The 23,470-nt window shown below is 38.4% G+C and overlaps 2 long non-coding RNA genes across 4 annotated transcripts in view; one reads left to right on the top strand and one right to left on the bottom strand.

Annotated features, from left to right (window-relative positions):
• LOC135303880 (uncharacterized) overlaps positions 1-23,470 on the bottom strand; it is a 184,871-nt gene that overhangs the window by 35,031 nt on the left and 126,370 nt on the right. The window lies entirely within an intron of this gene.
• On the top strand, positions 1,476-11,350 carry LOC135303879 (uncharacterized). Of its 2 annotated transcripts, XR_010365262.1 has the most exons (7): positions 1,476-1,780; positions 2,149-2,291; positions 4,829-5,013; positions 7,485-7,575; positions 9,812-9,857; positions 10,401-10,498; positions 11,044-11,350. It is a non-coding gene; the product is annotated as an uncharacterized LOC135303879 (long non-coding RNA). The 2 variants fall into 2 exon arrangements; XR_010365263.1 differs by lacking the exon at positions 4,829-5,013 and having other exon boundaries at positions 1,484-1,780.

Here is a 23,470-nt window from a genome sequence, read left to right as displayed (position 1 = left end):
CAATCTCAAAAACACCTCCACAGGATCCATAAATTTCCAAAAGAAGATGTGCTAGACCTCCTACAAGATGATGTGTCTCAGATGTCATGCTTTGACACAAATTAACCTGGTACACAGCTTCCCAAATTTTTTTGGCCAATTTTAGCATTCAGTAGCCTTTGAGGAGGGCAATACACTGAATTTACCTGGCTGTTCCTTACATAAGGAAGGAGCAACTTCATTTATTACAAAGCAATACTATGAGCAACCTATAGATTTATTTTTAATTAATTGTTCACAATACCTACATCAGAAGTTTTTTGTGGTTTTTAAATACTGAAAGTGTGATGTTGTCTAATGGCAGATAATTCCTAACAGTCACCCCGAAATTTAAAAAATCATTAAGTCAATGATGTGGGAGTAAAAAGACATGAAATACAAAAGAAAAGAAAGAAAAAAACTATTTTAAAAGGAAACATATGTGGATTAAGCCTAGTGACAGAGAGCTCATTGATGATGGTTGAACAGAACATTGTTTCCATCACTTGAGATGGAGGTTGGAGAGCAACTATTGGAAGGGAAAGATTTAGAGAACAGGTTAGACAGGTCCTGATATCAATTGTATGATTAATTACTGCCTTACAAATACCTATGTGTTTTCCATGCTACATTTTAGGATCCAGCAAAAAAAAGGCTTTGATGGTAAATAATATTTTTAAATAAACAAAACTTTTGCAATAAGAATTTTTTCCCACAAAAGCATCAGAATAAAATCACAAATTTTGTTCATAAAATTGAAAATTTGAAAGTGGTTCCTTCAAAAAATTAAAGCTAGATCTCATTTTCAGAGAACCTGCTGGAAATTTCAGTTGAGGCTTTCCATCATTAGCAAATCTGTATTTTTAAATTTTGAGTGCCTACCTTACTCAACTCTAATTCTGAAAATTTGTTGCTACAATTTAATCGTTTATTACACAGTATCTATATTTGATGGGATATAACTCGCTAAAATGCTGCAGTGCCATGTGTCTCTAGAGTTTTATTACAATTTGAAAAACAAACAAAACCAAACAAAAACCCACAAATGAATGAGTTCCTATAATGCAACACAAAGAACAAATACAGAATATTTAATTAGATTATTGATAACAGTCAAGTATCAAACAGTGAAAAAAAAAGTCACTGCATTAATCTCTGAATGTAAGTCAGTTAAAGAAAAGTGATTAACAAAAAACTTGCATTCTTGAAATCTACAGCAATCATTACAAACACAGACTGGAGACAAGGCTGAAGAACAGAGGTAACTTCCTCCTCCTTGCTATTCTAATTTGCTCTCAACTGCTGAAAAAAATTAGGAAGTTCATTGATCCTCTAAGGGGGTCAGGGACAAAGATGAACTTAAAGTCAGAGGGTTTTCTGTGGGGAAAAGGGGCAGATCTGAGGGACGAGGGCAATGGGAACAGGTGGAAGTGGTGCAGAGGAGAGGCAGACAAGCAGGGAACCAATGGGGCAGCAGGGCTGGAACACTGCGGGAAACTGGGATCGGTGGGGTGTCAGGGGAGGGGAGAACATTCCAGGGAATACACAAATATGGTGAAGGAGGGCTGGACTGGGGTGGAACCACTGTACAAAGCAATGGAACTTGACCTCACACCCAGCCCTTTAAGGATCCAGTGCCAGCTCTGGCTCAGCCCACACTGAGCAGGATTCCATCAGGCCTTGGGTCACAAGTGGTGGGAGCAGCTGGAATGCAGGGCCCTGGATTCCCTCTCCCCAGTCCATTTGGGACCATCTGGGCAAGGTCTCCATTGTCTGCCTGCAGCCAGCTTGGGTGGCCCTTCCTCTGCTGCTCCTGCTTGGAGCACTGGCCTTGCTTTCTCCTCTCATCCCCCATGCTGAGCTTCTCTCTCCTCAAACCTGGCTGATCTGGGTTTGTGTCCCTGTGTCTCGCATCTTCCTCCTCACCTCGTGCTCATGGAGCCTCTTTGGGCAGCTGCCTTTGGAATTTGCAGCATCAGGCGTGCCCTGAGGAGCACCTCTGGCCTCCAGCCTTTCTGCAAGGATGCCAGAGCTTTCCTTCCAGTGGGGAGGAGCCTCTTTCCTTTCTCTTCCTGAGGGAACACAGTCTGAATCTTGGCTCTTCCCTCCTTTCTCTCTCTGTCACGGAAGGATCAGCCATGGGCGCAGGAATCCTGCGGATGTGCCTGGTGCTGATGGCTGTGGTGGGCGCCAACAGCCGCTGAGGCCCTCGGAAAAACTGAATTGTTCCTGAGGGCAGGGAAGAAACTCTCCTGAGAAGGAATGAGTGTGAGGTGAGACTCTGGCATCACCAGATGCGAATAGATATGGAAACTGCAGCGCTGGAGGCTCTGGCCCAGCCTGCACCGCACCAGCACAGATCCAGCAGCACACGGGCACCGTGCTCGGCTTGGCCATCCCTGCCCTGCTCGTGCTCTGCGGGCAGCACTGGCTGGGAGCCACAGCAGAGCCCTCAGGACAGGCACACCCTGGCCCAGGGAAAGAACTGGCCTTCCTGACCAAGCCCTCTGTGCTGCTCAGGGCCATTTCCTTCTCCGTGGGCAGAACTCCAGGATATCTTTGGTGAGCTGCAAGTAGTCTGCTCCAATTCCCCTTCAAATCACTTAGTTCTACTAACTAAGACTGTGTGCTTTACTAAGTTAAATATTTCCTTTTTGTATAGATTGTTAGACTCTGTATAGATTTTTAGATTTAATGTCTACTGATTGTTAGAAATAGTCTCCATATTTGTTGTTAGAAATACTCTGTATTGGTTGTTATGGTGTCCATAGTGATGTTTGAGAAGCAGTCTCTGTATTGATGAAATAGTCTCTGTGTTGATCCTTACAAATAATCTGTATTGACTTTTATAAATATTTTGTTTTGGTTTTTTTACTCTTGATCCTCACAAATAGCCTCTGTATGGATTCTGATAAATACTTTCTATAATGATTCTTCTAAATAATATATATCTATTCCTATATTCTTTATTTTGATCATTAGAAATACTCTGTATTGGTTGCTAGAAATAGTCTGTGTATTGATAATAAGAAATACTCTGTACAGTATTTTACAGTCTGTACTGATTGTTTGCAGTAGTCTCTCTATTCATTCTTACAAATAGTATGTATTGATTCTTATATTCTCTGTATTGACTGGTAGAAACCATCTCTGTATTGATTCTTATAAATAGTTTCTATAGTGATTCTCGTAAAAAAATCTATATTGATTGCTATACTCTCCATATCGATAAAAATAGTCACTGTGTTGTTATTTAGAACTTACTAGGCTTCTGTTAAGAAGATAAAGTCAAGAAAGGAATAAGCATAGAGCTGTTTGCTTGCAACCACAGATCTTCCTCTTCTCCTTTGCCTCTGGCATTGTCCTTGCACCGTGCACTCCTCTTACAGGCCCAAATACAAATACCATAAAAATAGAGACCCTGTGTGCAAAACACAGCTAGGAGTGTGCCCCCGTCCACCTGCATATTTCTTCTCTCTGGGGAGGATATAGCAGAGCACTGAATTTTATCATGGGTACATGGCTAGTGCTCTATATTCCTGACCATTTTCAATGCACAGAAGACCTTTTTATTTTTCCCTGTATAAAAGAGAAAAACATCACTGTTAGGCTCTGATGCTTTGATTTATTTGTTTGTTCTTCTTACCTTGAGGCAGTAAAGCTGAAAACAGCCAAGAGATAAAGGAGGAGGGGGGCTGGACTAGATGGTCTTTAGAGGTCTTTTTCTACCCCAAATATTCTGTGGTATTTAGACTCCTCCCAATCACCCACTGTTTGGACAACTTCTCCCAAGAGGTTTGCTCCCTTTTCACTTCTCACTTTCCATTTCTGCTGAGCTTTTTAAGTTGGGAAATCTTGCCTGACAACTCCTTTACTTTTTCTTTAGAATGGCAAATTAAAGCATCTGGGACTTAATTTTGACTTGAGCAACGTGTTTCATGGAATTTTAAATGGTACTGCCCCTCAAGATTTCTTTCAATTGCTTACATATTTTATACCACCTACAGAATAATGTATATAAAATCCACTATTATTCTAGCGAAGTATTTATCCTTGACAGATTGCAATGCATAGCACAGCCACAGGAAATAGGAGAAAGGTGTCAAAAGGCATCAAAAACACTCCAAAGCAGGTCTTTAATCATGGCACCAAAAGGTTCCAAAAGATAGTGTGGAAGTAGAAAGTGGAAGCTCTATGTATAGCTTTGTACAAAAGAAAATTCTTTGTCATTTAATCAAATACTTAAGTTGAAAAGATTAGTGCTACAACAATCACATCATTTACTTTCCAAAAGCTCAATGTGGAATCATTAAACACAAAGTTTTCTCTTTCAGGCAACAAATTTGCACAGCTGGACATTAGAGCAAAATGCTGCTAGATATAATACAGGGGCAGTCATGATGAGATGGAAAGATAAACAGTTTTCCTGCCTTATGCAAACATCTCAGATGTTACAGCAAAGCCAAGTTGAGACTTTTAAAAGCTGTTAAGCCTATGCCCACTTATATTCTCAAAACTGAGATAATTTTGTTTAGAGTACTCAGGAAATGGAGGTTTAAGGACTTAAATTTGTGTTTAGAATAGGAAGGCCAGCTTTTTTTACTGGAATATCCAACTCTTGGGGAATATGAGCATTAGCCCCCAGCCAACTGTAACTTTTGTGCAGTAAGGGAAAGTGGCATGACACCTTGCCTTGTTTTGATCTGAAATTCTGCCTTAAAAAATGAATGGCTGAAGGTGTGCCAAGATTTGCTTATTTGGTTGAAAAAAACCAAAGTCTTCTGGTCAAAACAGAAAAATTTCTCTTCAGGTCCAGAGTTCCTGATGTGACAGCGAGAAGAAAAATTCTCAAACTAAAGCCTAATACAAATGCACCAGTCTGTTCCTTGGTGTTTGCTTATGGATAATACCTGCTACTGCGGCTATACATTACAAAAGCATGTGAAAAGGCTTATTTAGAAATCAGGAGGCAGAAATGCATCATCCCAGGCACCAGTAAGTTAACTAATTTAAAATATAAACCTTAGTAGAGAGGCAGATTCCTAAGAGCTTCCCCAAGAAACGGAGTTATTTAGTGACCTATGGAAGTGTAATGCCTTCAAATCAGACTCACCACCCAGCAGTCAGCAAAGGCAGTGCCTAGAATACAGCAGGGGGTTTGGAGTGCCTACAAAACTCCAGCAAATCTGCTCCACCTTTTCTGGTACTGTTAGCACACCTGGATTTTCCACTACCTCCAGCCACAGCTCTAAAGAGAATCTTGAATCACAACATAATCCATTCTACCACCAAGCACTGCTCTGTTCAGAAATGCTTCTGGAAGATAATCTGTAAAGTGTGGATTCAGAATTTTGTATTAGAGAAAAGACTCAAGGAGTACAGCAACATAACTTATGTTTCCACTGAACTGTTAAACAAAAAATCTTTTTATCATACTTTAGCTATGTAACATTTCCTTTGGTACCATTTCAAAAAATTCAGGCATAAGGACAATCTCAGTGCTGTCCAAGCATATGTGGGTTTTTCAAACACAAGCTTTATGTTTTTTAACACAACAAAAGCCTTGCAAAGAGCTTTTTGTTTTCTTTTTTAAGGTACTTTAAAATGCTTCATGCCTTTATCTCAGCAAAAGCATCAGTGTGCTTCATTTACAGGATAAATTGACTTTATCTTACCATATCTTGGATCTCCTCTTTGTGTGCAATGGCCACTGAATGAGCCCACGAGATGCAAGCTATAGTATGTATTACACAATATATATTCTGCAAAGTGAGAGCTGAACACATAAGTTAAAGTCCAGGTGAGCAGACTTTTCAAAACTCAGGACAGTTACCCATCTGAGATGAAAAACTGGTAGCTCCTGAGAGCTGTGGAATTCAGGAGACATTTGCCATGGAGAGCAATTACTTTATTTGCCCAGATAGGTCTACAAAATACACAATACATTCCCATGAGGCTGTATAAATTGCAAATGTTCCAAGCAGTTCTCCTTTCATTACCAGCTCACTAGAGAGACATTATTCCTCTCTGAAAAGAAACTAACCTAAAATCATGCATGCCAATGCTTTCATAACATCAGAAGAAGAATGGAGATGCAAAACTCATAACAGATTTCCACATTCTCTCAATCAATGCCATATTAAGGAACTGATTTGATGATAAATCACTTGTGTCCAAACTTTGAGAAAATTATTTAAAATATCCAAAGTTCCCTCTGGCTTGGCACCACAAAGCTCTAGCAGTGACATTAAAAGATCCAGGTAATACTGAAGAACATGGAAAGTTTACATAACACTCCTTCCTCAAAATACACTCCCCACCCCCAAAAATAAAGAAGATTGGAAAAGTGTCTTTGGATATTATAATCTTACTTTATTATTATGCTTTAATATATTAATTGAAAACTAAAGATACCTACTGGATATGTTTATGAAATAAAAATAAACCAGGTTGTTCAGGGCTCCATCCAGCCTGGCCTTGAATTCCTTTGCCTATGTGCATATTTTTAAAAAGGCATAAACTATAAGACAGCAAAAAATTAAAGTAAAATAATCAATCATGTGAACAATAAACAGGGAAGCACTGTAATGCCAGAACAGGTGGACAGAGAAATTCAGTGCAGCTCATTCTTTGTAATAGAATATAAAGTACATTAACTTTTCTAGGTTCCATTTTCAAGAATGCTTATTAATAATGCATCATTTAATTTAAGAGTGCTTTTTAGTAAGAAAAGAAAGGTTAGTGATTACAGATTTAGTGCTCCTAGATTGTGCATGTAAGGAAAATGCTGAAATATCACGTACAGCAAAGTGCTGCAGCTATTAATATAATCTCTGAAGGGTTACAGATTCTGTCTTTTAAGCAAAAATATCAGTGGCATTTGGAACTGTTTGTTTAAAACTGCAGACTGACAGAATGGGGACATAAAAACATACAGCAAAAGAGAATAGATGCAGTGAAGTTATACACATCTACTTACTATATTGATTTTTAAAATATATTCCTTGGTGGACATACTTTTCTCTGTTTTCACAAATTAGTTTTCTGTAAAGTGCCTGCTTTGATACAAAGAATGATAATTGGATTTATTTGTAGCATGAAAAAATATGCACTTAAATGTTTTCTCATAGTGTGATGGTCTTTTTCTGGTAAATTGTAGAGCTATCTGCCAGTTGTCAAAAGTACTTTAAAGTCTTGAAAAATTAAAGTCATGAAACTAAGATAGTTTAAGAAAGTTTTTCCCAAATTTCACTCAGTGTGCCACAAGCTGAGAACATCCTGCTAGTGAACCAGCAGGAAAAATATGATCAAATAAAAAAATGTCTGTTCTTGCACAGGGAAATGGCTCGAGACCTACTATTTACTAGGGTTACCACTGTTCACCTTACTGTGCCAGTTCCTGAAACATGAAGTATGCAAAGCCACAGAGATGGATTGTATAATCCCAACATTCCCTTTCTCCCTAGATCCAAGAGCTTGTGGAGGTGTGAGGGTGGTGTAACCTGTGACTTAGACCATCTCAAGCTATCAGCATTTGCAAAACAGCAGAAATAGAAAGTAAGATTTCTCATAAACCCAATTATTTGACATTTCCTGTTTTCTCTCAGTTTGCTTGCCTCTGCTAAAAGCAATTCTTCTGCTCATAAACAACAAGCATGTTGTAGTTTCTATTTAACCTTTAGAAAGAATAACCTATGAAATTTTAAAGACAGAACTGAGCTAAGGATCTGCCTTATTGCCAGCAAACCTCAATCAAATGCAGATTGTGCAAATGTGAAAGATGCAAATGTGAACTTGCAGCTTGAGGCCACGTTTCCTTTCTCCTGATGATCCTCCTTGTGGTTACACTGGATAGCCACATCCTGCACTGGCATCGACACTACAGCTGATACTGCCTGCAATCATTTAGGAAAGGTTTAAGATGCATTTTGCATTCATTTTTATCTTTTTTCTTTCTTTCTTTCTTTTGGGGAGTTTGCGTTTTTCCTCTAAGAGCAATATCTCAAAATGAAGCTCAGAAAATCCCTTACCATAGGACAGGTCCTTGAGGGTTGTTTGGGAAGCTGAAAGAACAAGAAGTTGAGAAAAAGAGAATGCAGCTAAATGCTGTAACACCATCTGACTCAAGTAAATCCAAGCAAAAGACCAATTGCAATTGTTTTAAAGACCAAAGGAAGAAGAGATTTACAAAAAAATGGTAAAGAACCACTTAAAATAAATTTTTAAAATTCTTGATTTACAAATGGAAGGGGAAAGCACGGACTCCAAGCCATAAGACCAGTAAAAAGATCCAAAGAATTATCACTACTCTTGCCTTTGGAGACATCCATAATTGTTTCAAGAAATCCTAGTTGATAACAAAAAAATAAGAACATCTCCAGCTGCCAGGTAGCCTCTTTAATAGAGATCCTAGATTAAGGAGAAGCTGGGGTGCAACAGAAATATCTATCAAACAGCAATTTATACCACCTAGGCACATCTCACTCCATTTTTTTGGCTGCTGCAGATACTTGACAGCAAATGCATCTTGATCCCGGCTACTCAGTGTGTTATACAAAGTAATATCTCCCAGATTAATTGGCTTAATTTACTTGTTTACTGCAATCTTCATCTGTAAAACAGGGTATCCAGATGAAATGTAATGGACTGTGAGATGTAAAAAGTCACGTTGGATAAACCTAATGGTTCTTTCTGCTTCTGAGCTAGAAAAAGAGGCACTGTATAATCAGCACTGTTTGCAGGGCTTATATAACAATAGTTTGACGTATTTCAGATTACTGGAAAAGTTACAGCTGTTAAAGGTAAAATATAAGCTAACAATAAATACTACAAGTTCAGAAGTCCAAATGAATATTAGATCCTTTCAAAGAGGCTGTGCAGATGCTGGCAGGATTGTCATCACCTGAAAGTAGGAAAACCTGTGTATAGCTCATCAATCACTCTCTTCTTTCCCTTTTTAATTGTCTCACCAGCACTTTAAAAAATCCTCTCTTTGGAATATTTCTTTTAGTTTTATTTAGTTTTGTAATCTCATCAATTTTCTTCCTGATTTCCTCTAATAAGTCCTTAGCAGCCACTAGAGTATCTATCCAAGAGAATGTTGTTTTTTCCTTCTGTCCTCACATCACCCCACCTGGAGAATGTCTCTCAGGCACAGAATTTGTTTCTGCACATTCATAAAAGTGAGATAGACTTGATAAGGATCTGCAGTGATGTAAATCAGGTGTTCATCCTGTGCCTCAATAATTTATTTAAAACTACAGCCATATTTCTTTTATCCCAGTGGACTTTATATACATATTATATGAATATACATATTCTTTAAACCTTTACTTTATTTTTCTTATGCTCAATCATCAAATCTGAAACAATGATGTAATTATGAAAAGTTATCATTTGGGTTTACAAAAACAAAAAACAAACAAACAAACAAACAAAAACTACTAACAGAAGAAAAAGTACCTTAATTGAGTACTACTTTTTTGAAGTAACAGGCAGTACAAATGTTTTTCCGGAATTTCTGTGAGACTGTTTAAAAATTCATCAAAGCACTTCCACAAAAAGTTGGGCTTTGAAATATATAATGAAACTCGGTGTAAGTACAGACCTCCCTGCTCGTTTGGAGCTTGATGGCCTAAGGAAGCACAGAAAACATGACCAGCCTCTATGCCAGTCTCCCTCCTCCAGCCCTTCCATTTCCAAAACTGTTGACCAGTTTCCTTCAAAGACACGAAAGCATTAAAAAGGCTCAAAAAGAACAGTATTTCCTCAAGTCTGAAAAAATGTTTTCTAGGTATAGAACAGAGATTGATGCTGTAGACTGAATCACACCCTGTGATGTAAGTACCTTTTAGCTCTAGCTGTCTGCACCTGAAGTATCTGTGCCTCTCCTACCTTTATATTTGCTCTGTTGGATATTTAATTGAAACTTTAAACATGTACAGAAGAAAGCAACCCACTTTATGCATGGCAAAAACAACCCTTCATGAAAAGAGTACCAAAAACAAATTAAATACTGAAGGACAAAAAACCCAGTCCTGTTTCCACAAATCAATAGAGTGAAACACTCTCCACATTGTAGATGAGCTCTCGTAAACCATGCAGCTCAGCAACCACATATTAGATTTTCTCTGTAGGAATATGCTGAAGCAAACACTTGAAGGCAAGTGCAGCTGCCTTGGGTGTTGGAAAAACAAGTTTCTTTAGCAGGACGGGAGGAAAGGTATATTTTAAATTGCAACTGACAGTTCCTTTACTTTGAAAGTGTTCTCAAAATCTGAGAGACATTGGGAGATTTTGAACATCATCCACCTAGTTTTTATTGAGAAGAAAGTCTACTAAATAACCTTTTAGAACCCTTTATCTCTTTCCTTTGTCCATAGGTCTGATGAAAACTCAACAACAGGAATAACCTGTGGTTCAAATTGAAAGCTACCACAGAGAGGACTCTCCACTGCAATAAAGTGGAAGAACTGAAGAGGTTGATATTCTCACATTGTCCAACATTTAGCACAGCTGTATTACTTAATAGCCTGATGCAATTAATCACATCCACATTTTCAGAATTAGATTCCTGACTGTGTTCAGAGGTGCTTGGGTTTCACCTTTAATATTCACCCACTGTTAATTTTAAAAACAATTCTTTAACATGCAAAAACTTACAAATTAGCTTTTGGCCAAAAATTGCATAAGTTGGGTTTCTATATAATTCATGTTCCACTGCAGCTGGATTCTCACAAAAGCTACCTGAAACTATTTACCAGGTGATGGTTTGCCTTGGAACTGGCAGCTGCCTTTGGTGGGACACAGGTGAAGCAATAAAGATTAAAGGCAAATTGAAGAGATGTACAGAGAACTCCTTTGGTTCTGATTTTCTTCCTTGAATTCCATGCTTTCGGGGACCAAATATTATTGGAGAAAAAAAAAATATAAAGAAAAAAACCAAACCCACAGAACCCCAAAGAACCACCAACACGTTAATAAAATCTGTCCACCTCTACCAGCTTCTATTTGTTTGCTCCACAGCTGTGTCCATTGACACCCAGGAGCCTGCACAGACTGGAACTCATGGCCAGGGTGACATTGCTACATGACAGAGCTTTTTCAACCAACCAGAGATTTCCACAGCAGGCTGCTTAGGGAGGAAGGCACTGCCAATCAGCTCTGAAAAGTTTCTCCAGACATAGCACCGCTGACAAGGACATGGGGAAATTTTTTCACCCTCAGGAACTTGCCTGTGACTGTCAGCTGATAAAAGACTTTGTGAGAATTACTGAAGCAACATGTACTCCATGTGGCAATCTGTCCCCTCATGTTGTACTGAAATAAAACAAGCACGCAGTATGTTTTCACAGAACTTATTATATTTTATCTTTTTTTTTTTTAATCTGTTAAGCTTAGACTCTTTAGCAGCATGCTTATGCAACTTCTCTGACAACAATCTTTGTTAAGTTTAAGAGGAATACATTTCCATGTCCAAGGTCTTGAAATGAAAATAAAATGATGCAGTACTTTTTGTCACCTCCTCCTGACAATCCTTTGCTTTGACTTGGCAGAACAGCCCCAGCAAACTGTGATTGCTGGTGTACAAAATGAGAGCATTTGTTCCATGAACAAAGGGAAAACAGCGTCCTGCAAGCTCCCTACTCTGCTGAGCTGTTCTCTGGGTACTACTCAGAAAAAAAGTAACAGGCCGTTTCAACAGCATCTCAAATTAATAGTTTTCATTTGAAACAATGTCATCTATTTCTGTCAGAGGGAGTCATTTTAGAGCTTTCACAGCCTGCCTCAGGGTACTCCAGTTCTGAAGACCCTACCCAGGCAAAGCAGGATTCTGTTTCAATAAGGACTTTATCATTCACCCTGAAGCACTAGGTCCCACTGCTGCAGTCCCTGTATGGTTATTCCATGAAAAATACATTCTGCTGCACTGGGCTGTCTTACTGCCTCCTATGAGTGAAGCTGCAGGTCTAGGCCATTTGTATTTTGCCTTGCCCTACTTCAAAAGATTTCAATCAGAACTTGAATATTGCCTTCTGATATGAACATGGAAAAATGCCTAAAGCTATCGGGATTAAATTTGGCACAAAACAGCACTCCGAAAGTATTATTTAACTACTTTTAGCCTGCAGCAAGGGCTTTACAGCCAAGCTATAAACTCCCTAATAATAAGATTCCTAATAAAAGTGCTGACAGACCATTCAGAGCTTCAGCAGTGCTCATTAAAATGCACTAGAATAGAACATTCTCAGGATGACGGATTTCCAGTGCCCAGGAACACCCAATACCTTGACAAATACACACATTTCTCAGCATGTGCACCACAGACTATCTCCTTCTCTCTGGACAGCTTGGAATTACATTACTTGCTGGAAAATAATGACTCTGGCACTGAATATTAATGATCTGTTTAACAACTAACATAAAATCATATCCTACCTCTCTGGAAAGTACATGCAACTTTAACCAATATTTCCATAAAAATTAACATCAAAGGAATATTTTTACTGAAAGATTTCATAATGGATTGCTTTGCTTCAGGGCTTTATTTTTTCTGTGTGTCCAAACTCTTCTTTTTATTCATAAATCTGTTTAATTTTGAAAATAGGTCCACATGCTACAGGATTTCCCTTTAATCATACAAGCTATTCCTCTGAAACATTAGGAAAGGACATAAATATGGTTTGCTCTTCTAAAAGTCATATGTTCAAACAGTTAGGATACACAAAAGTACCTTGGTACTTGCTCCCAGGAACAGCAAAATAACATCCAGACTGCAAACACAGGGGTTGGAAGGATTTTTGTTCCTATGGAGGGAATTCCCAAGAAGCAGCAAACAGAAACCTCACAGATGTTTATGAGATTTTTGAAATTATTGTTAAATTACAAATTCATAGTGGAATTTATGCTTTTGCTTGTTGTTATCTCCTCCTCAGAGCAGGGAGAACTTCAACAATAAAGAATAACATGAAGGCTAAGTCAGCTTGCTTATTACAGTCTTGTCTCACTAAATTTTGGGTTTGACTAGAGGTCCCTTCCAACCCCAACTATCCTGTGACTCTGTGAATTTGAGTGTCTCTAGGAAGGAGGTCCTACATGTTCCTTTGGAAAAGCCTCTGGCAGATTCAGATCCACATTTTCCCCATGAAGCCACAGAGGTGCTCCTAATCCTCTTGAAAATATCTTTGACATACAGGTAATCACTAAAGCTTCACTGAGCTCTCGGGTAAGGGCTGAGCACAGCACTCCCATGGGAGCCCAGGCCCAGCCATCCTCCTGGTTCCAGTGGCTCTGAGCAGTTGCTATGAATCACAATTTAATAAAATGCCAAATTAATGCTGAAGCAAGAAATCCCAGCCTATGTCCTGGAATCACCTGCCACTGGAGCCATGCTTAATCTTTTCATACTCCTGTTAGTCCATGCAGAGCAGGACATGAAACAAAGGAAGTCCCACTGATTCCTTCAGCCACAAATCCCCCCCAGGCAATGATTACCTTAAAACACAAATGGAATTTTGACACAAAGCCTTGCTGGCAGGACATTGGTCAGCAGAATGCTTCAATCCAATAATAGGAAAGGTGCAAAGAACAAAAAGAATATTGGCTAGAGGGCACAGGTAATACTTGACTACTTAAATCTCAACATAAGTAAATGAATTATTTAATTCAAATGTATAAAAAAATCTTTCTTGTTATAAATCTTTTCTTATTTACAAAAATTGTGGCATTTTTATTTTTAAATTTTCTATAAAGCATCTGTTTTGCAGCACAAAAACATGATTTTTCATAGCAATTATTGATCTCTACAGAGCCTCTAATGGGACTGGCAGTCACAGAACCACACAATTTTCAACATCATAATGCAGCCACAGGCAATATTTCTGCTTTTACAAGGCACTCTAGCCTGAAGTACCAGGTTATTTGAAACATCATTTCTTAGTGGGAAATAACTGTAACACACAAGGATCCAAGTTGTCGACAACTTTTTTTTTCATTTAAGAACTGAGTGACATTTATAGCACATTCCTTTTAACCAAACCAGTTTTCTTTGTTGCTCTGGAATGGCCTCCAGAAGATGGACCCAGCACTGCCCAATGCTCATGCTACCACAGTTCTGTAGGTCAGAAAGCTCTCCATACATTAACTACTCCTCTTTTATGTTGACCCACCCATTCAAGCTCTCTTATTTAGCTAGACCATGTATCAGCTGAGAAAAATTAGACTGCAATTACAGAAAATTAAAAAATGCTATTAGCAGATGTGCTACAGAATAGTCCGAGAAATTGCACCCTCATTCCACGTCATGAAAGACTTCAACAATGCAGGGGTGTAAGGACAGATCTTGAGTCACAATTGTGGATTTTCTTGCCTTAAACATTTCTTCTTTTATTCTTAAACTCTTGGATGCTTCTAAGAAGACATTTAGATATCTTTGCCAGTGCGGCCAGGACAGTATTTTATGCCCTTTCTCTGCTTTGTGAGAGAGCTCAAGCATTCTCTTATATTTCTGACTATTACAAAATTCTTTGTTAGAAACCAGAATTTTTCCTATAAGAAATCAAGTACCCAAGAATTTATCCCCTTATTACCCTATCCATTACTTCATTACAGAATTTAGTTCCTCTAATGTGTTTTCTAAAAAACTTCCCACTTCCTTCTCAGAAATCCTTTGCCAGGAAAAAATATGAGACTTCCGATGGACTGTCTGCTTTTTGCAGCCTGAGGTCTCAACCACAAGAGATTCAACATTCAGCAGACTCAGATTTGTGCTACAGCTGTCAATTGTTCTCTGCTCCAAGCAATCCATTCAGGTTTTACTTGCAGCCAGAATCACTGATTCAAGGTCAGAAATCTTTCTGTCAGAGCTGAAAAATATTCCAGCTGCAGCTGATCACCACTAGAGAAACAGGAGTCTTATTCCCTATGAGAAAATGGTGGATAAAGCTAAAAAAAAAAACAAAAAACTTTAGGCTGTTCATGCATTCCATAAATAAAGTTCATTATAGTCCCCCACAACAAGGGATCATCTCTGTTACTCACATTAATGAAAGTCTAACAATTTAATTAAAAAATACTTGCAACTGCAATTCAGTCACCTTTTTCTTTCATCATGAATTTTTGATCTTTAATACACTTTTTAATGGCAGAGGGCCACCTCTTTTGTTATCAAAGAAAACAAGAAAACCCAAGTCTGTGGCATACAGTAAATCCCAGGAAGCTGCAGTTTCAACCTCATCTGCACACTTTACCATGTGGCAAGGTCACAAAAAACAACTGCTTGATTTATCAGACAGATTTCAAATCAGAAAAAAAATTTTAAAAAAACCCAAAAAAACCTAAAACAAACAACCTAAAAAACCCTGCCTCAAATCAATTTTCAGTTGATGCAGTGCTGTTCTCTGACCCAGTGTTTCAGAGCATCAGATAATAAACCAAAGTTACGGCACAAAATCTCTTTAATAGCCTAGTAAAAAAGAAGTTGTAAATTAGGATGCCTTAGGGATAGATAAAAGCATAGCACAGCAAAGAAAAGCAAAGGAGTATGACAAGCTGATCAGGTTCACTTGAAGTTTTCCAAGACTGGACAGCCCCTCACTTTTATAGAACTTAGGTTAAAGTTAGAGAAGAAACCACCACAGAAACTTTGATAAGACCTGTCAAACTCTAAGAAGGCATTGCATAAATCAGATAATAACTATAAGTATTAAAACATACAGCATTTTTGAGAATCTAATCTCTGATATCTTGAGAGCACCCTCCAGGACACTTGTTTCAGAGCTGTCACCATTTCAGGGGATCCAGAGACAAATGTACTTTATGAGACATCAGTCAGACACTAACCTTTTATATGAAGTGGCACTTGGCACGTGAGAACCCTGAAATTCTCCTGTTACAGTCACACAGCAGCCCGTGCTCCCACAGAGGCAGGTGTTTGTTACAAGCTCAGGTTGACACTGAGATATCTCCTCCACGATTGTTCTGCTGCCAGACACACACCAGCTCCTGTTTGATTATGCAGAAATGTCTGTTCCACAATAATACCCCCTGCACCAGCCACCAAAACACCCCATCTAGCTCAGCTACAATGTACTTTGTATTTCAAGTGCCCTGTTTTGGGGAGAGCAAGAGTAAAGTAGCAAGATGGTAGGATTACCATGCCAACACACTGTCATATGTAGATTCAGCAAAAATTTACCTCAGAATTGATCCACATACAATATGCTGAAGGATTATTGAATGGTGCACATTTCAGATTGAAACCACCCCTCTTGAAAGGCTTTCCTATTATTCTACTCATGAAATAATGAAGCGTTAATCCAGCTGAAATGAAAATCTCCTTTCAAATCCTAGGGTCTATCTATAGGTAGAGTTTTTAATATACAGAAGATTAAAAATGCAGGAACACAAGGATATCCCTGTTGGGATGTTTTACTGGCAACTTATTAGGTGAAAGATATTGGAAATACACCCTTGCCTATTCCCTTGGTGTCTTTGCATGGACTTGTTGGCCATGGATTCGAATCTGCCTCCTCATCCTCCTTTGGCAATAAATCTCAGAATTTCAAATGCTTTCTCCTAAGTTTAAACCAAACTCCTAATAGTTCCATCAATACACAATAGAGCTCAAACATTGCAGGATAGGGAAATAACAGCTCTGTATTCATTTTACCCATGACCTTTGTGATTTTGTGAACACTGATCATATCAACTTTCAGCCTTATTATCTCCTAGCTGCCTTTTTCCTCGGCCTTGTTTCTTCCTTATAAAGTGACTGCTCTCTTTCCATTAATCATTTTGACTCCTGTACACAAATATGTTGTGAAAAACATTCTCCACACAGACAGACATAAATAATGCATTAATTTCCTCAATACCTCTTGATCAAGACTCAACTTCGGTGCTTGGGAAAAACCGAGATGAATTCTGCTGAATCTAGCCCCCATCCTGTGGCAGGATTTTATCATTGATTTGCCAGCTAAGGCACAGCAAGCAGTATGACAGGATCATGCCACAGGTCAGCAGAACCCTGGAAATTTTAAGTGTGATACAGACCTTTGCCACTGTTGTCAGCAGGAAAAATTTAAAACTATCTCATGACAAATGCCACCTGGTTCTTCCCTTTGCCACCAGACATTTGTTTGGGTAGTTCCCCAAATAAATCACCACCAAACCAAGGAACCCTTATAGAAATAAAAGATATGCTGGTGTTAGGAAAGACAGTTTTGTAGGGGAGCAACACATGCACAGACTTCATTGTTTAATCAAGTGTTTCCCACTCTTCTTTTACTTCTTTTCTGAGATTTCCCTCATTCAGTGTCATGAAGGAATCCAATAGGGCAGTGGACACTTCTCAGAAGTACCTTTTACTGAGAATCATTTCTAAACAGAAATGAGGTTAACTACAGTTCAAAGCTTTTGCAAAATTAGAGCCTGGCTCCAGAAGTACTGATGCAAAAAAAAAAAAAAAAAAAACCCAAACAAAAACAACTGGTGCACAGGAGCTGTAAAGAAAGAGGCATCTATGGAATTTTTTGGTATTGGAATTTACAGGATTGCAATTTCCCTGTGTTTTAAATAACAAAAGCTTTAGGTTACTTTACATGCAGCTACTAATTTTTTCTGCTACTTTAAATGAAGCACTGCATTATGTAAGACAGTGTCCCTATACACTTTCTCCAGACTTCAAGGATGGGATTTTGCCCCCATCACTACTATTTTACTGAAAAAAAGAAAAAAAATTGGAAATTCTTGTCTTGCAGAATTTAAATCACAGCAGAACATCTTGGGTTATTTCTCCTTGATATATGTAATTTTCTCACTGTTTTACATAACATAAATCTGAAGAGTAGCTATGCCTCACTTCAAAATAAATAAGGGATCATTTGAACTGCCAAAAAGAAAATGCAAAACATCACTTTCTTTCAAGCCTGTAAATTGGATTTTCTTAACCGTAGAGTTGTATTTTGCTTTGAGTAACAAATATCTTTGCAAAAATATATAGACACATGGAATTTTGGAGTTTAGATTCAGATGAATGCGCCACTACTGATGGTGCTTAGACAGGAGATCACAGCACTCATCTTTGTGAGAATGCCTCTTCAGAAGCAGAAGCAGAACACACACAGTTATGTTCATCACCCTGCAAACATTGTCTCTATTTTGTAAGAAGCAGTCACTGAAAATCAGAATTATAATTGCATACAACATTTTTTTTTGTGAAATAAAAAGCGTCATCTAGAAACATACAGAATGTCAAGTGAAGCAATTATTTCCATTTTGTTTGCATTTCAGATTATCTACTAGTATATTCCTGCTTACCAAAACCCCACCACCACAATCAGCAAAAGGAACTGAGCTACTTATAATTGGGAAAAGATGCCATTCTCATGTACTTTAGAAGTTTTTTCGCATAAATTCTGCTTACAGCAACCAGGTTCCTGCAAAACTTTCTTGCCAAAAGATGAAACTATGTAGTTTCACTCAAACAAAAGTCCCTGTGAGAATTCTACTTGATTAAGGACAGATTAAAGGCTGCACATTAACTCCCAAAGGCTAAAATTTTCAAAACATGCAGATAATTTAGGAACCCTTTTCCCCATCAGTTTTAATCAATGATCTGCTTTGAAAACCTCAGTCCAACTGTGTATTGGATTAAAACAGAAGAGCCAGCTCCTGAGACAATTCATAAGTGCATCAACAGATTTAAACAATGCCAAGTAGATAAGGAACTGGCATCAAGGGACAGGGCTTTCAGGAGTGTTTATTCTTTTTCTTCATTGGATCTGATCACAAAATTTCCATTTAACAAAGCAGAGTTCAGACAACATCTACTGTGATTCTCCAGTACTAACTGATTTATAATGGCTACCTATAGCTTGTAGGATACATCTTCTACCTTGTCATTCCAATCCACTCCTATCCTTGCTTTACAGCATCTTATAGGTTCCCAGACCAAATCTGTATTATAGCTTAGAACTGCTAACAGCAGAGCAGGATGAATCCCCACCCAGTCATTGCCTCAATCAGAGCTGGCTTTGGTGCAAAGCCACTGGTTGCACAAACACACACGGCCACCATGAGCTGAACACAACCAATAATGGCTCAGAATCTGAAAACAGTCAAGTTTGGCAAGAGTTTTTTGGTTTTTGGTTTTTTTTTACTGGTGTCCTACACAGTCATCTAGACCTGTGCTACCCTGGAAGCACCACAGTGCTTCAAATCCTGTTTTGACTCTTTCTTAATGTATTCTTTCATCCAACTGTGAAATAACACAAGTTAAGCCAAGGTTTCAGTTCCAAGTGTTACCATGGTAGACAAACAGCACGTCCCTGTTCCATTTTGTACAAAAGAGGCAAGATCTATTTAACCCAGTATCTTTAAAGAATTCTTATTTCCTGGCCTTCTAGGTTCATATAGGTTAAAAAAGCAGCAGCGTCTCAATCAGAGCTATCAAAAGCTGAAGAAAAGCTGGTAAAATCCTCCTTTCCAGCAGCATTACCATACTTCCCTTCTACAGGAATTTTCTTATTTTAAGATGGGTCACAATAGTTTACAAAAAAACTTTAGCACTTAGACATTAAGCAAAGTACCTAATCCCACCCAGCTGTTTTTGAAAGGCAAATCACACTGCTCCAACCATTCAAACATGGAGAACTGCAACCAGCATTCCTCACTGACATCCCAAATGCATCCCAAATGCAGAGTGCTGCTCTGGAGTACTTGGGGCTCACCTGTTTGTTGTTGTCACACACACATCTGGGTGCCAGAGCTGCTGCAGGTGTTACTGAGAGGGACATTCACGCAGCTGTGGGAGAGGCACACGTGGCAATGCTTTTCTGAGCTGCTCCCACAATAAAGGAACTAATAAAACATCTAAAAAGCCCACAGATTTTAGAGAATGTTCTACTGAGAGCAACACACAAGCAAACCCAAAGACTAGATAAATATTTCACATTTTCTACTAGTTATAAGCAGTTCTTGGGACAATCATATTCTCTCCTTAAGATCTTGATGAATGTGATTGCTATTAGGGTTTTTTGCTGTTTGAGTTGTGATTGCAGCTGGTATAATTTTCTCTTTTTTTTTCTTTTTTTTGAATCATTACCTTGCAGAGAGAAAATGAATTTGTTCTTGTACCTCAATGTGTTAAAATCAGTCAGTGAAGCACACTTCAGAATGAAGGGCCCTTGAGGAAAAGGATAAAAAAACCTATTTTTAAAAGGGTTTAGTATCTAGATTACAGTTCTAAAAAGCAAGAAGTTTGAAAAGTTTTCTGTGAACTATTTAATATCTCTGAGCTCCATGACATCAGCTTCAATTCAAGATTTTACAAGACCTGGCTCACTTGAGCACAATTTTAAATAAGTTTTTCAGCAACTTCAGCAGTTTTTGGTCAGTCATTCCATAGGTATTTAAGAGGAAAAACCACCAACTGGCCAAAAGTCTCTGAAAAAGCCCTGAGATACAGGCATAGAGATAAAAAAGTAATTTCACAAGTGTACTACCTAACATGCAGCATCATATATCCTTACAGATAGCTTTCAGAGTGGCACAGAGCTTTACACCACTTAGAGACACTGCTGCCTTCTGGGACTTTTTCTTTCTTTTGTTGAAGTGGCTTGAGGTAACTTTCAGTCATGCACAGCTGCACCAACCACCCAGGAAACACAAAAAGGAATTTCTTCACACAACCTTCTTTTATAAACATTTGAAAAAATACATTTGGCTAAAAATTACTCATTTTCCAATGTAGAGTTGTTTTGCTTTGTTTTTTTAAATCATTATCAGTGACTTCAATTTCTTTCAGAAACATGGATTTCAGTGCTTTTTTATACCAGCAAGTCAGTTTCAATACACATTTGTATCAACCTTGAGGAGGCTAGGTGGAAATATCTCTATATCTCATCCAACTCTAGTCAGTGACAAAAGAGCACAATTTCCTTTTTATCTGCTCTACCCTATTTATTAAAGAGTTTGTCTAAACAGCTGTTTCACCATATTTATATATTAAGAATTATCTACTCCATCACCCTTTTTTTCCCTCTTGTAATTGTACCACTTGTACCACTCCTGAAGTGGCCTGTGGTTTCTCTTCAACGTTTATAGAGACACTCAAAGATGAAACTTGCTTATCTCACAAACTGCAAGTTTTTAGTGCTTCCTTTCTACAACTTGTGCATTCTAATAGCATGCATTCCCTTGGTGTTTTGAGAAAAGACAACATATTAAATCAAACTCCCAGCTTTGGAACTTGATCATGTCCCCAAATCACTGTTTGTCCTGAACTGCTCCCTCCAAGCAAAACAAACCCTGCCTGAAGGAAATAATTTCTCTTGTCTTGCCTGGGATAACAGCATCTATTACTCTGTACACTGTTACCCTGACAGGCTTGCAGAAGCATTTGTGTGACCACTCCTAAAGCACTTGCAATAAAACACTTTACAAGAGGCTATTTCAGGTGTACTTGTGCTTCTGACATTCCTGTTAGCACCTAAGTGTTCCCTGGAAATTTCTGAATATTTAATAGCAGGAGAAGGTTATTTGGTCCTGGGGGTTTGAGAAGGGAGGCATGAAAGCAGTTATCCATGAGCTACTGGTAAATGGGAGCCTCAAGTCTTATCCCCTACCTGTTACTTTTCCTATTTGGGCTCAAGGATACAAGACACTGGATATTTTAATAATATTGTATTTACAAAGACAAGAGGTGATCTCTCTCTATATGTATAAATACATGTGACTGACTTGTTAAAAAACAACAATTACCCATTGACAGCGACTTTTTAACCAAAACCAGGACATTTAACCACATTAACAATCACAACTGACACAAAAACATAACAGTTAAATCTTACTAAGTTCAAAGTAGTTAAGAGATCTTGCCTTGCCTTAAACACTCTCAAACTCTCTTTTAGCAATAACTCTAAAGAATGGGTTCTTCATGGTACAGATATCAACGCATGAAAAGAAAAAAGACATTAAGAATAGGTGGATTCAAATGCAGGGAAAACAGATTCAAATTAGGTTGAGAACACCTCATTCCAAGCACACCAGGAAAGCGCCCTGAGAGAGACATGAAACCAACACACTGATTTTTCTTTCACATTTGAAGCTGATCAAAGCTAAACCGTACAAAGCTCTATGCAAGCTAAGTGCCAGAAGATTAAACAACACCCAGAACAAAAGGGAACACTTTTTTTCCTGAGCTGCTTTGTCTGACCAGAACATTATTTCATTAGGCCTTTTTCCATCTCCTAGTTCAATCACGCCATGGCCAGAGTAAGTACCTGAAGCTGTGCCTTCATGGCAGCCTGAAGAGACTGATGCCCTTTTTACTGCTCAGCTGCAAATCATGCCCCTGAGACAGCTTTATGATTAGGTGTGAGGGAATGAGGAGGAAAGACAACTAATAGATCCACATTTCAATACGGATCTGAGGTGCCTAATGATAACGACATGTTGATTTGAGCAGCTACTCGCTTCAATCTTCTAATTTACTGATGGAAGAACTAATTTATTTTATGCAAAAATTCAAAGGAAAGTTCAAGACAGCCTGAGAAGCCTTCTATAAAAAGATACTTTCAAATGATTGACGCTGCTGCAGCTATCTGCAAGGCATTTCCAGCAGATATTGATTTTGTTGATGTAAGTGCAATTCATAGATAAATACTGCTCCACAGAACACCCTGTTTACAGAATTTCCTATGAGAATAAGGAGAAAAAAACTATTTTTTTTCAAGTAAATCACTTAGGAACAAATGTTGCTTTGGAGATACTGAGAAAAATTTTTCCCTGTATCTGCCTATTTAATGAAAACATGAAACTGATTAGTGAAATATACATAAAATAAGTGCATTTTCAGGGAAAGTGAAGATGAACAGTGATTTATTTTTTTTTTTCCACCCATACTACATAAAAGCTATCTCAAAATTTTGTTGGGGAGTGAGGAGAGTAGAATGCATATTTAAATTGTGTATTTGTTTCTGAGGTTTTTATTTGATTGTTTGGTGTTTGGTTTTTTGAAAATGAAAAAGGAAGCACCCAGCCAAGACGTTGGTTTTCTGTGGATTTCCCAATATTGCTTCTGTCAGGAGGAGGGAGAAGCGATGCACAGCCAGGCCCCACCATTTCTGTCAGAAATAAGACAATCCCACAGCTTGTAAGATACCACAGCTTTCTTCCCGCAGCCTCCCACAGACAGAAAACGGGGAGCACAAGCAATTGCTCCCTTTCGTAGGAAAAGCTGCAAATTTCAGTGCTTTTAAGGGATAAGGCCTAAAATATTGAATAGGAATATGTGAAACGAAAAGATAATTTTCCTTTTTTTGGTTTTTTTTTTTCTTTTTTTGTCTTTTAAACGGCTCTCAGTCAGCAGGCGGACGGAGCAGCGCTGTGTTTTCATAACCGCGCCTCGCGCTAGGCCGCGTCCCTGTGAGGGCAGGCACGGCCCGGCCCC

This window comes from Passer domesticus, chromosome 6 (assembly GCF_036417665.1).
Source record: "Passer domesticus isolate bPasDom1 chromosome 6, bPasDom1.hap1, whole genome shotgun sequence".
Classification (NCBI taxonomy): Eukaryota; Metazoa; Chordata; class Aves; order Passeriformes; family Passeridae; genus Passer; species Passer domesticus.
Note: the sequence above shows the minus strand (reverse complement) of the source record. Positions and strands in the feature narration are given on the sequence as shown.